We start from the raw sequence: 12,553 nt of genomic DNA on the forward strand, positions 1-12,553 counted from the left end.
AACCAGACTTATATAGACCTGGACCAAGACTCAAGAGAAAACCAGACTATTTTGATATTTTTATATTTTGTTGTATTTTGTTATGTTGTTGTTGTATTTAATTATTTTGTTATTTTGTTGTAATTTCTTATTTTATGTTGTGTTGTATTTTGTTATTTTGTTGTATTTTGTTATTTTGTGATTTTGTTGTTTTTTTTGTTGTATTTTGTTATTTTGTTGTGTTTTGTTATTTTGTTGTATTTTGTTATTTTGTTATTTTGTTGTGTTGTATTTTGTTATTTTGTTGTATTTTGTTATTTTGTTGTGTTTTGTTATTTTGTTGTTTTGTTTTTTGTTGTATTTTGTTATTTTGTTATTGTATTTTGTTATTTTTTGTTCTCTGTTGTGTTTTGTTGTATTTTGTTATTTTGTTATTGTGTTTCGTTGTGTTTTGTTATTTTGTTGTTGTGTTTTGTTACAAAACCAGACTAATATAGAGCTGGACCAAAACAAAAGGGAAAACCAGACTTCTATAGACCAAGACCAAGACTAAAGAGCAAACCAGACTAATATGGACCTGGACCAAGACTGAAGAGAAAACCAGACTTATACGGACCTGGACAAAGACTAAAGGGAAAACCAGACTCTTTTGATATTTTTTTTATTTTGTTGTATTTTGTTGTGTTTTGTTGTATTTTGTTGTGTTTTGTTGTATTTTGTTATTTTGTGTTTTGTTGTATATTGTTGTATTTTGTGATTTTTTCTGTTTTGGTATGTCTTGTTATATTTTGTTGTGTTTTGTTGTCTTTTGTTGTCTTTTGTTGTGTTTTGTTATTTTGTTGTTTTGTTGTTTTTTGTTGTATTTTGTTATTTTGTTATTGTATTTTGTTATTTTTTTGTTCTCTGTTGTGTTTTGTTGTATTTTTTTATTTTGTTATTTTATTGTTTCATTTTGTTTTGTTGTATTTTGTTATTTTGTTATTTTGTTGTTGTATTTTGTCATTTTGTTATTTTATTGTTTCATTTTGTTTTGTTGTATTTTCTTATTTTGTTTTTTTTTGTATTTTGTTGTTGTATTTTGTTATTTTGTTATTTTATTGTGTTTCGTTGTGTTTTGTTATTTCGTTATTTTGTTGTTGTATTTTTTATTTTGTGTTTGTATTTTGTTATTTTGTTACTTGTTCTTGTATTTTGTTATTTTGTTGTGTTCTGTTGTGTTTTTTTTTATTTTGTTATTTTGTTATTGTGGTGTTTGTGTTTTGTTGTATTTTGTTGTGTTTTGTTGTATTTTTTATTTCGCTATTTTGTTGTAGTTTGTTGTGTTTTGTTGTTTTGTTATTTTGTTGTTGTATTTTGTTGTGTTTTGTTGTGTTTTGTTATTTTGTTGTTTTGTTGTCTTTTGTTGTATTTTGTTGTGTTTTGTTATTTTGTTGTTTTTTGTTGTATTTTGTTATTTTGTTGTTGTATTTTGTTATTTTGTTATTTTATTGTTTCATTTTGTTTAGTTGTATTTTGTTATTTTGTTGTTGTATTTTGTTTTTTGTTGTATTTTATTTTGTTATTTCATTGTGTTTCGTTGTGTTTTGTTGTATTTTATTATTTCGTTATTTTGTTGTTATATTTTTTATTTCGTGTTTGTATTTTGTTACTTGTTCTTTTATTTTGTTATTTTGTTGTGTTCTGTTGTGTTTTGTGCTATTTTGTTATTTTGGTGTTTGTGTTTTGTTGTGTTTTGTTATTTTGTTACAAAACCAGACTAATATAGAGCTGGACCAAAACAAAAGGGAAAATCAGACTTCTATAGACCAAGACCAAGACTAAGGAGCAAATTTTTTTTATTTTGTTATTTTGTTGTAATTTGTTATTTCATGTTTTGTTGTATTTTGTTGTTTTGTTTTTTTGTTGGATTTTGTTATTTTGTTGTATTTTGTTGTGTTTTGATGTTGGATTTTGTTATTTTGTTGTTGTGTTCTGTTACAAAACCAGACTTCTATAGACCTAGACCAAGACTCAAGAGAAAACCAGACTTATATAGACCTGGACCAAGACTGAAGAGAAAACCAGACTATTTTGATATTTTTATATTTTGTTGTATTTTGTTATGTTGTTGTTGTATTTAATTATTTTGTTATTTTGTTGTAATTTCTTATTTTATGTTGTGTTGTATTTTGTTATTTTGTTGTATTTTGTTATTTTGTGATTTTGTTGTTTTTTTTGTTGTATTTTGTTATTTTGTTGTGTTTTGTTATTTTGTTGTTGTATTTTGTTATTTTGTTATTTTGTTGTGTTGTATTTTGTTATTTTGTTGTATTTTGTTATTTTGTTGTGTTTTGTTATTTTGTTGTTTTGTTTTTTGTTGTATTTTGTTATTTTGTTATTGTATTTTGTTATTTTTTTGTTCTCTGTTGTGTTTTGTTGTATTTTGTTATTTTGTTATTGTGTTTCGTTGTGTTTTGTTATTTTGTTGTTGTGTTTTGTTACAAAACCAGACTAATATAGAGCTGGACCAAAACAAAAGGGAAAACCAGACTTCTATAGACCAAGACCAAGACTAAAGAGCAAACCAGACTAATATGGACCTGGACCAAGACTGAAGAGAAAACCAGACTTATACGGACCTGGACAAAGACTAAATGGAAAACCAGACTCTTTTGATATTTTTTTGATTTTGTTGTATTTTGTTGTGTTTTGTTGTATTTTGTTGTGTTTTGTTGTATTTTGTTGTGTTTTGTTGTATTTTGTTATTTTGTGTTTTGTTGTATATTGTTGTATTTTGTGATTTTTTCTGTTTTGGTATGTCTTGTTATATTTTGTTGTGTTTTGTTGTCTTTTGTTGTCTTTTGTTGTGTTTTGTTATTTTGTTGTTTTGTTGTTTTTTGTTGTATTTTGTTATTTTGTTATTGTATTTTGTTATTTTTTTTCTCTGTTGTGTTTTGTTGTATTTTTTTATTTTGTTATTTTATTGTTTCATTTTGTTTTGTTGTATTTTGTTATTTTGTTATTTTGTTGTTGTATTTTGTCATTTTGTTATTTCATTGTTTCATTTTGTTTTGTTGTATTTTCTTATTTTGTTTTTTTTTGTATTTTGTTGTTGTATTTTGTTATTTTGTTATTTTATTGTGTTTCGTTGTGTTTTGTTATTTCGTTATTTTGTTGTTGTATTTTTTATTTTGTGTTTGTATTTTGTTATTTTGTTACTTGTTCTTGTATTTTGTTATTTTGTTGTGTTCTGTTGTGTTTTTTTTATTTTGTTATTTTGTTATTGTGGTGTTTGTGTTTTGTTGTATTTTGTTGTGTTTTGTTGTATTTTTTATTTCGCTATTTTGTTGTAGTTTGTTGTGTTTTGTTGTTTTGTTATTTTGTTGTTGTATTTTGTTGTGTTTTGTTGTGTTTTGTTATTTTGTTGTCTTTTGTTGTATTTTGTTGTGTTTTGTTATTTTGTTGTTTTTTGTTGTATTTTGTTATTTTGTTGTTGTATTTTGTTATTTTGTTATTTTATTGTTTCATTTTGTTTAGTTGTATTTTGTTATTTTGTTGTTGTATTTTGTTTTTTGTTGTATTTTATTTTGTTATTTCATTGTGTTTCGTTGTGTTTTGTTGTATTTTATTATTTCGTTATTTTGTTGTTATATTTTTTATTTCGTGTTTGTATTTTGTTACTTGTTCTTTTATTTTGTTATTTTGTTGTGTTCTGTTGTGTTTTGTGCTATTTTGTTATTTTGGTGTTTGTGTTTTGTTGTGTTTTGTTATTTTGTTACAAAACCAGACTAATATAGAGCTGGACCAAAACAAAAGGGAAAATCAGACTTCTATAGACCAAGACCAAGACTAAGGAGCAAATTTTTTTATTTTGTTATTTTGTTGTAATTTGTTATTTCATGTTTTGTTGTATTTTGTTGTTTTGTTTTTTTGTTGGATTTTGTTATTTTGTTGTATTTTGTTGTGTTTTGATGTTGGATTTTGTTATTTTGTTGTTGTGTTCTGTTACAAAACCAGACTTCTATAGACCTAGACCAAGACTCAAGAGAAAACCAGACTTATATAGACCTGGACCAAGACTCAAGAGAAAACCAGACTATTTTGATATTTTTATATTTTGTTGTATTTTGTTATGTTGTTGTTGTATTTAATTATTTTGTTATTTTGTTGTAATTTCTTATTTTATGTTGTGTTGTATTTTGTTATTTTGTTGTATTTTGTTATTTTGTGATTTTGTTGTTTTTTTTGTTGTATTTTGTTATTTTGTTGTGTTTTGTTATTTTGTTGTTGTATTTTGTTATTTTGTTATTTTGTTGTGTTGTATTTTGTTATTTTGTTGTATTTTGTTATTTTGTTGTGTTTTGTTATTTTGTTGTTTTGTTTTTTGTTGTATTTTGTTATTTTGTTATTGTATTTTGTTATTTTTTTGTTCTCTGTTGTGTTTTGTTGTATTTTGTTATTTTGTTATTGTGTTTCGTTGTGTTTTGTTATTTTGTTGTTGTGTTTTGTTACAAAACCAGACTAATATAGAGCTGGACCAAAACAAAAGGGAAAACCAGACTTCTATAGACCAAGACCAAGACTAAAGAGCAAACCAGACTAATATGGACCTGGACCAAGACTGAAGAGAAAACCAGACTTATACGGACCTGGACAAAGACTAAAGGGAAAACCAGACTCTTTTGATATTTTTTTGATTTTGTTGTATTTTGTTGTGTTTTGTTGTAGTTTGTTGTGTTTTGTTGTATTTTGTTGTGTTTTGTTGTATTTTGTTATTTTGTGTTTTGTTGTATATTGTTGTATTTTGTGATTTTTTCTGTTTTGGTATGTCTTGTTATATTTTGTTGTGTTTTGTTGTCTTTTGTTGTATTTTGTTGTGTTTTGTTATTTTGTTGTTTTGTTGTTTTTTGTTGTATTTTGTTATTTTGTTATTGTATTTTGTTATTTTTTGTTCTCTGTTGTGTTTTGTTGTATTTTTTTATTTTGTTATTTTATTGTTTCATTTTGTTTTGTTGTATTTTGTTATTTTGTTGTTGTATTTTGTCATTTTGTTATTTTATTGTTTCATTTTGTTTTGTTGTATTTTCTTATTTTGTTATTTTGTTGTATTTTGTTGTATTTTGTTATTTTGTTATTTCATTGTTTCATTTTGTTTTGTTGTATTTTGTTAGTTATTTTGTTGTTGTATTTTGTTTTTTGTTGTTGTATTTTGTTATTTTGTTATTTTATTGTGTTTTGTTGTGTTTTGTTGTATTTTGTTATTTCGTTATTTTTTTGTTATATTTTTTATTTTGTGTTTGTATTTTGTTATTTTGTTGTGTTCTGTTGTGTTTTGTTGTATTTTGTTATTTTGGTGTTTGTGTTTTGTTGTGTTTTGTTATTTTGTTGTTGTGTTTTGTTACAAAACCAGACTAATATAGAGCTGGACCAAAACAAAAGGGAAAACCAGACTTCTATAGACCAAGACCAAGACTAAAGAGCAAACCAGACTAATATGGACCTGGACCAAGACTGAAGAGAAAACCAGACTTATACGGACCTGGACAAAGACTAAAGGGAAAACCAGACTCTTTTGATATTTTTTTGATTTTGTTGTATTTTGTTGTGTTTTGTTGTATTTTGTTGTGTTTTGTTGTATTTTGTTGTGTTTTGTTGTATTTTGTGATTTTTTCTGTTTTGGTATGTCTTGTTATATTTTGTTGTGTTTTGTTGTCTTTTGTTGTATTTTGTTGTGTTTTGTTATTTTGTTGTTTTGTTGTTTTTTGTTGTATTTTATTTTGTTATTGTATTTTGTTATTTTTTGTTCTCTGTTGTGTTTTGTTGTATTTTTTTATTTTGTTATTTTATTGTTTCATTTTGTTTTGTTGTATTTTGTTATTTTGTTATTTTGTTGTTGTATTTTGTCATTTTGTTATTTTATTGTTTCATTTTGTTTTGTTGTATTTTCTTATTTTGTTATTTTGTTGTATTTTGTTGTTGTATTTTGTTATTTTGTTATTTTATTGTGTTTCGTTGTGTTTTGTTATTTCGTTATTTTGTTGTTGTATTTTTTATTTTGTGTTTGTATTTTGTTATTTTGTTACTTGTTCTTGTATTTTGTTATTTTGTTGTGTTCTGTTGTGTTTTTTTGTATTTTGTTGTGTTTTGTTATTTTGTTGTTGTGTTTTGTTACAAAACCAGACTAATATAAAGCTGGGCCAAAACAAAAGGGAAAACCAGACTTATACAGACCTGGACAAGGACTAAAGGGAAAACCAGACTATTCTGATATTATTTTTTATTTTGTTGTATTTTGTTGTGATTTGTTGTATTTTGTTGTGTTTTGTTGTATTTTGTTATTTTGTTGTAGTTTATTTTGTTGTGTTTTGTTATTTTGTTGTATTTTGTTGTGTTTTGTTGTATTTTTTATTTTGTTATTTTGTTGTACTTTGTTGTGTTTTGTTGTATTTTGTTGTGTTTTGTTATTTTGTGTTTTGTTGTATTTTGTTGTATTTTGTGATTTTTTCTGTTTTGGTATGTCTTGTTATATTTTGTTGTTTTGTTGTCTTTTGTTGTATTTTGTTATTTTGTTTTTGTATTTTGTTATTTTATTGTTTCATTTTGTTTTGTTGTATTTTGTTATTTTGTTGTTGTATTTTGTTATTTTCTTATTTTATTGTTTCATTTTGTTTTGTTGTATTTTGTTATTTTGTTGTTGTATTTTGTCATTTTGTTATTTTATTGTTTCATTTTGTTTTCATTATTGTTTCACAAGGACTAAAGGGAAAACCAGACTATTCTGATATTATTTTTATTTTGTTGTATTTTGTTGTGATTTGTTGTATTTTGTTGTGTTTTGTTGTATTTTGTTATTTTGTTGTAGTTAATTTTGTTGTGTTTTGTTATTTTGTTGTATTTTGTTGTGTTTTGTTGTATTTTTTATTTTGTTATTTTGTTGTACTTTGTTGTGTTTTGTTGTGTTTTGTTGTATTTTGTTGTGTTTTGTTATTTTGTGTTTTGTTGTATTTTGTTGTATTTTGTGATTTTTTCTGTTTTGGTATGTCTTGTTATATTTTGTTGTTTTGTTGTCTTTTGTTGTATTTTGTTGTGTTTTGTTATTTTGTTGTTTTTTGTTGTATTTTGTTATGTTGTTGTTGTATTTTATTATTTTGTTATTTTGTTGTAATTTCTTATTTTATGTTGTGTTGTATTTTGTTATTTTGTTGTATTTTGTTATTTTGTGATTTTGTTGTTTTTTTTGTTGTATTTTGTTATTTTGTTTTTTTGTTGTGTTTGTTATTTTGTTGTTGTATTTTGTTATTTTGTTATTTTGTTGTTGTGTTTTGTTACAAAACCAGACTTCTATAGACCTAGACCAAGACTCATGAGAAAACCAGACTTATATAGACCTGGACCAAGACTGAAGAGACAACCAGACTTATACAGACCTGGACCAGGACTAAAGGAATAACCAGACTATTTTGATATTTTTATATTTTGTTGTACTTTGTTATTTTGTTATGTTGTTGTTGTATTTTATTATTTTGTTATTTTGTTGTAATTTGTTATTTTATGTTGTGTTGTATTTTGTAATTTTGTGATTTTGTTGTTTTTTGTTGTATCTTGTTATTTTGTTGTTTTGTTGTGTTTTGTTATTTTGTTGTTGAATTTTGTTATTTTGTTATTTTGTTGTGTTGTATTTTGTTATTTTGTTGTATTTTGTTATTTTCTTGTTGTATTGTTTTGTATTTTGTTGTATTTTGTTGCTGTATTTTGTTGTTTTGTTTGTTTTGTTGTGTTTTGTTGTGTTTTGTTGTATTTTGTTATTGTTATTATGTTATTTGGTTGTTCTGTTTTGTTATTTTTTATTTTCATTGTTGTATTTTATTATTTTGTTGTTGTATTTTGTTAATTTGTTTTGGTATTTTGTAACCCTTTATCTTACCTCACTCCCATCTGGTTCCTGTTTGTTCTACAGGCCCTAAACTTGGCACTTGGACTCTGCTATGGGTCTCTGTCTTCCTGTATGAGATTGGTCCATTTTGGAGAACTTTGAAAATTTGACCCTTCTGAGGAGTCAACGTCTGGCCAAATTTTCAAGTTGGTCTGATTTCCTTGTAACTTTGGCCACACTGTCTGCATCCTACATGGAGTGTCCTGTGTGAATTTCAGCCTTCCTGGACCAAGGGAGAGAAAATGGGACAATGGTATGCGTAATTGTCCATTGGTGTCCAGTTCCAATCCCTATGAATGGGGCCCCGGGGATTCCTTGTGGACAGTGGCTATTTCTGGGTCACAGTCAGTCATATGTTGCTGGGATTCACAGGGCCAGTTACTAGAGCTCCACTGAGTCTGCCCTGTGAGTTTCAGCTTGCTTGGACAATGTATGACTGAGAAATGGCCACTGTCCACAAAGTGTCCCTGGACCATAATGGTAAGGGATTGCTAGTGGACGCTTTTAGACACATACCCTTACTTTTGTCCCTGTTTGTCCCACAGGCCCTAAAATGGGACAGGGTGCTTCATTTGGGACAGGAATGACATGGCTAAAGTTTGGGCAAAAGTCAGATGCCCCAAGAAAAGTGTTCTCATATGGGTAATTGTCCATTTGTGTCCAGTTCCAATCCCTATTGGAATCCCGCCCTGAGGACGCCACAAGGCTTCCTTTGCCCTAAAACCAAGCCATAACCCATTCAAATGTGCCCATTTGACATCCAACCACGCCCATTTGACATCCAAGTCTGCCCTGGCTAATTTGGCAGTGAAAGTGCAAAATCCTAGAAACTAGACCACCAGGGAGTACCATCCCAAAGGCTCTTGCAGCACTCAACATTTTAAACCCTAACCCTTTCTCTCTAACCATAAAAGCACACCCATCGCGCATTTAACTGTGCCCATTTGACATCCAACCTTGCCCATTTGACATGCTGGTCTGCCCTTGCTAATTTGGTAGTGAAAGTGCCAAATCCTAGCCACTAAATCATCAGGGAGTTGCATCCCAAAGTCTCTTGCAGCAATCAACATTTCAAAACCCTAACCCTTTCTCCCCAACCCTCAAAGCACACCCATCACCTATTTAACTGTGCCCATTTGACATCCAACCACGCCAAGGTGACATCCAAGTCTGCCATTGCTAATTTGGCAGTGAAAGTGCCAAATCCTAGCCACTAGACCATCAGGGAGTAGCATCCCAAAGTCTCTTGCAGAAATGAACATATCAAAACCCTAACCCTTTCTCCCCAACCCTAAAAGCACACCCATCACCCATTTAACTGTGCCCATTTGACATCCAACCGCGCCCATTTGACATCCAAGTCTGCCCTTGCCAATTTGGTGTTGAAAGTGCCAAATCCTAGAAACTAGACCATCAGGGAGTAGCATCCCAAAGGCTCTTGCAGCAATCAACATTTTAAACCCTAACCCTTTCTCCCCAACCCTAAAAGCACACCCATCACCCATTTAACTGTGCCCATTTGACATCCAACCACGTCAATGTGACATCCAAGTCTGCCCTTGCCAATTTGGTGTTGAGAGTGCCAAATCCTGGCAACTAGACCATCAGGGAGTAGCATCCCAAAGGCTCTTGCAGCAATCAACATTTTAAACCCTAACCCTTTCTCCCCAACCCTAAAAGCACACCCATCACCCATTTAACTGTGCCCATTTGACATCCAACCGCGCCCATTTGACATCCAAGTCTGCCCTTGCTAATTTGGCTGTGAAAGTGCCAAATCCTTGCAACTAGACCATCAGGACGTAGCTTCCCAAAGGCTCTGGCAGCAATCAACATTTTAAGCCCTAACCCTTTCTCCCCAACCCTAAAAGCACACCCATGAGACATTTAACTGTGCCCATTTGACATCCAACCACGCCCATTTGACATGCTAGTCTGCCCTTGCTAATTTGGCTGTGAAAGTGCCAAATCCTTGCAACTAGACCATCAGGGCGTAGCTTCCCAAGGGCTCTGGCAGCAATCAACATTTTAAGCCCTAACCCTTTCTCCCCAACCCTAAAAGCACACCCATGAGACATTTAACTGTGCCCATTTGACATCCAACCACACCATTTGACAATCTAGTCTGCCCTTGCTAATTTGGTGGTGAAAGTGCCAAATCCTAGCAACGAGACCATCAGGGAGTACCATCCCAAAGGCTCTTGCGGCAATCAACATTTTAAACACTAACCCTTTCTCCCCAACCTTAAAAGCACACCCATCACCCATTAAACTGTGCCCATTTGACATCCAAGTCTGCCCTTGCTAATTTGGTGGTGAAAGTGCCAAATCCTAGCAACTAGACCATCAGGGAGTAGCATCCCAAAGGCTCTTGCAGCAATCAACATTTTAAACCCTAACCCTTTCTCGTAACCCTAATGTTAAAAGCACACCCATCACGCATTTAACTGTGTCCATTTGACATCCAACCACGCCAATGTGACATCCAAGTCTGCCCTTGCTAATTTGGTGGTGAAAGTGCCAAATCCTAGCCACTAGACCATCAGGGAGTAGCATCCCAAAGGCTCTTTCAGCAATAAAATGTCGGTGGAGAATTTCGGCCAACAGATTATCGACAGATGCTCTGTGATGGACTGGCAGCCATCAACGTTTTAAACCTTAACCCTTTCTCCCTAACCCTAAACCTATAACCACACCCATCAGCCATCTAACCACGCCCATTTGACATCCAACCCCGCCCAATATCCAGCCCCGCCCCATTTTCCAGCCTGCAGCTGGGGGTAATTGGTCTTTCCAGGGTGTTCCCTGCATCTCGCTTGATGATCGCTGGGTCTGCTGTCACTGTTTGCTGTGGGCTTGGTCCTTAAGGGCTGGGTTGTGCAATTTCCATGTGAGTACACACTTTGCTGCACATAGTAAAAAGCACCATTGCAGCAATGTGGTTTTGGATTTTCACGACTCTGCACAAGACGACATTAAGTGCAGGCCTATGTCTCTCTCAGCAGCTGTCTTTGCAGGCATTGGTGGTCTAGTGGAGAGCATAGCTGCTTCCCAAGCAGTTGACCGGGGTTCGATTCCCGGCCAATGCAGCGTGTATTTAGAATCCTCCTAATGTGAAATGGGGCTAAAGCTGTCTTTGAGCTTAATGCTCGCAGTCAATTTGTGTATATTCTCTGACATCTTCAGGACATTGTTTGCCCCCGCTTCTGTCCACATGCAACGAAGGGAAAATGGAATGGCTAGTTTGAGTAACACTAACGTTTCTTTGGCATACGGCCAACACGTGTCAGCATTCAGGCACTTAAGAAGGAAAATCTGAGAATGAGGAGCGTGCGGCCGACCATTCGATACCCTCTTTGCTTCACTTGAAAGATGTTCCACGTTGGTGTCCCAGCCCGACACTAAGTGATGCGTTCAGAAATGACAACAAGGTTTAACTTGTTGGCTCCAATGTAAATTTGCATTTGCAATTAGCCTTTGTCAAAGCAATCTTGAAGTGTTTACATGATTCCATTTGTGATTCCCTGGAAGATCTTAAGAATTCCACATTTGTCATGGTGCTGGAAAGCAGCAAAAGGAAACCTGGTCATGTATGCTCAACAGTTGCTGCAGCCATCAGATTCCCTGACCGGGAATGGAACCCAGGCCACTGCAGGAAGAACGCCGAATCCTAACCACTAGACCACCAGGGAGTCGTTTTCAGCTCTTAGCGAGGGGGTTTTAGTCATGGGGTTAAAGCTCCAATTGGCCAGATGTTAATATACACAGTGCTTTGGATTGGCTATATGCCACAGATGCTAGCATGTGAATGATGTCAGGTTAATTCTCTCTGGAAGAAGAAAGGCCAAGCCAAACAAAGATGGCCTGAACATGGTGGATAAATGTGCTCTTTTCAGGGAATGCAGGAATAAAATTGCCCAAGTGTAAAAGGAAGACAAGACAAACTTCTCTGACTGGGAATTGAACCCAGGCCGTGGCGGTGAAAATGCCAAATCCTAGCCACTAGACCATCAGGGAGTAGCTTCCCAAAAGCTCTGGCAACAATCAGGATTTTAAACCCTAACCCTTTCTCCCTAACCCGTACCCTAAAAGCACACCCATCACGCATTTAACTGTGCCCATTTGACATCCAACCACACCAATATGACATCCAAGTCTGCCCTTGCTAATTTGGTGGTGAAAGTGCCAAATCCTAGAAACTAGACCATCAGGGAGTAGCTTGCCGAAAGCTCTTGCAGCAATCAACATTTTAAACCCTAACCCTTTGTCCTTAACCCTAACGCTAAAAGCACACCCATCACCCATTTAACTGTGCCCATTTGACATCCAACCACACCCATTTGACATGCTAGTCTGCCCTTGCTTATTTGGCAGTGAAAGTGCCAAATCCTAGCCACTAGACCACCAGGGAGTAGCATCCCAAAAGCTCTTGCAGCAATCAACATTTTAAACCCTATCCCTTTCTCCCTAACCCCAACCCTAAAAGCACACCCATGAGGCATTTAACTGTGCCCATTTGACATCCAGCCATGCCCATTTGACATCCAAGTCTGCCCTTACTAATTTGGTGGTGAAAGTGCCAAATCCTAGCAACGAGACGATCAGGGAGTACCATCCCAAAGGCTCTTGCAGCAATCAACATTTTAAACCATATCCCTTTCT

The sequence above is a fragment of the Telmatherina bonti genome, assembly GCF_933228915.1.
Source record: "Telmatherina bonti genome assembly, chromosome: 24".
Lineage (NCBI taxonomy): Eukaryota > Metazoa > Chordata > Actinopteri > Atheriniformes > Telmatherinidae > Telmatherina > Telmatherina bonti.